We start from the raw sequence: 2,315 nt of genomic DNA, 5'->3' as shown, positions 1-2,315 counted from the left end.
TAGTTCTGTTCTAGTTCTGTTCTAGTTCTGTTCTAGTTCTGTTCTAGTTCTAGTTCTGTTCTAGTTCTGTTCTAGTTCTGTTCTAGCTCTGTTCTAGTTCTGTTCTAGATCTGTTCTAGTTCTGTTCTAGTTCTGTTCTAGTTCTGTTCTAGTTCTGTTCTAGTTCAGTTCTAGTTCTGTCCTAGTTCAATTCTAGTTTTAGTTCTGTTCTAATTCTATTGTTGTTCTGTTCTAGTTCTATTCTAGTTTTAGTTCTGTTCTAGACAGTTTTAAATTCCACTTTAGTTTTACAAAAAACTCCTCAACATCTTATCTCACAACCCCAAAATCTGGTAACGCTGTTTTGAAAAAAGAAAACTTTAAAATACAAAAGCTAAGAGAAGTGGCAGCTGCAGATACGTTATGATGATAACAAACAAACAAAATGCCCTCAGAGTATATTTTGGATGGGAAAGCATATATAGAAATAAAATACTATTAAAACAAGTGAATAAGAGAGTAAAATAAATAGAAATAAAAAGAACATAAATTAAAAGTAAAACTCAACTGAAAATTAACGTATAAAAGAGCAAGACAAGCAAAGCGAAACTTCTGACAGTATTAACAATTCAATGTCGTCGTTAGTTAGTTGAGTAGAGAATTGGTTGTGGAGTGAATGGTTAAACGGTGGTGGTATTAACGAAATTTACAAATAAATAATAAAAATAAAAGAATCATTCAATTTACTGCCATAAAAAGCGTTTTTTTCATAATTTAGTAAATCGTGACGAAGTCAGAAAAGAATAAAAAGATGAGACAAGTATAAAGAATTCGTGGTGTATAAAATACAAAACTACTAAATAAAAACAATAACGAAAAATATTAATAATAAATTAAATATTTTGTGTTTAATAACAAAACAAATATATACATTAAGAAATCAAGTCAAAAGGGCGTTATTAACTTAAACAAAAATAATAAATATTTTGTTTTAAATGAAAGAAAAGCAGATGGTTTTGTAAATTGTATTGAAGAAAAAAGAAAACATTTATTTTGTTGCGCAGCCAAGTGGGAGTCGTTTCTCTTCTTTTAATTGTTATTATTGCTGCTGTAAAGTGGTGTCGTCTTCTATATTAAAAAAATATAAACATTGTTTTTCACATTGAGATCATACACTCGTTATTATCTCATTCATTATTTATGGTGTTTAGTCAACAAATTTGACTAAATATTATCAAGATTAGGAACGTGGCAATTTCATCTGCTTCCAGTCAACACATTTAAGGTAAATATTGAACAAAAAAGAAAAAAAAGCTAAGTACATAAAGTCAACTGGCATTAAACAAGTTATTGAAAATAATGCTTTAAAAAAGGTACTGATGTTGTTGCTGGCTGCCTGGCTTGCTCCCTTTGACAATGTAGTCAAAGGGCGTAAAAATAGCATAGAAAGATTTAAATATAGAATGAAGTGAAAAAGAGAAAGAACGAGAATATGTCCGGCATAAACAATATTATCGCATTTCCCTTCTCAACTAAGTGACCACATAGAAACGTCACTATTTATTAAATATGTAAAATTTCATCAGTTTTGTTTATTTTTTTATAATAAAAACAGAATAATTATAATTTGAGATAAATTATTATAGATTGTCGTTTATATTTCTTTAAGTAAATATATTTTAAGGGCAATGACGTTGTTTTTCGCTTTAATTGCAATTGTTTACAATTTTATCAATTTTAAATTGCATGATCTTAATTGATAACCTTTTTCTCAATTAAAAAATGAAAGTAAAGTGATAGAGTTGCAAATCAAATTTAAATTATTTAGTTTAAAAAATAATTCCGCAATCAAAATGAAGTTTAGTTATTTCATTTAAATTAAAATATTGTACAAATATAAAACAACCAACTCATTTACTGTAGTAATTATTCAAGAATATTTATATTTTATCTCTTTAAGTTTTCTTTCTAACAATTACCGGTATTTTGCATTTTACTTGCACGTTTTCTACATTTATTGCAACTATGTTTCGAAAATATGTAAATTATATTGTTACTTTTCTGTTTAATAAAACTTTTAATTCTCTTTTCCGTTTAAAAATGCTTGATAAAATTGTTTCATATCGGGTTTTTTAATAATTAATTAAAGTTGTCAACTGTCTGTCTTTTTAAAAAAATTCTCTTTTAGTTCTAGTTTGGTTTAAGTTCAGTAATATTTCAGTCATAAATCAGTTCTAGTTCAGTTTTAGTTCAGTTCTAGTTCAGTTCTAGTTCAGTTCTTGTTCAGTTCTAGTTCAGTTCTAGTTCAGTTCTAGTTCAGTTCTAGTTCAGTTCTA

General features: G+C 27.2%; 1 protein-coding gene across 3 annotated transcripts in view; it reads left to right on the top strand.

Annotated features, from left to right (window-relative positions):
• Positions 1–2,315, top strand: part of LOC111682505 (microcephalin) — a 17,871-nt gene that overhangs the window by 8,904 nt on the left and 6,652 nt on the right. The gene's annotated exons all lie outside the window — the stretch shown is intronic.

The sequence above is a fragment of the Lucilia cuprina genome, chromosome 6, assembly GCF_022045245.1.
Source record: "Lucilia cuprina isolate Lc7/37 chromosome 6, ASM2204524v1, whole genome shotgun sequence".
NCBI classification, from domain to species: domain Eukaryota; kingdom Metazoa; phylum Arthropoda; class Insecta; order Diptera; family Calliphoridae; genus Lucilia; species Lucilia cuprina.
This window is presented reverse-complemented; position numbering and strand designations above follow the sequence as displayed.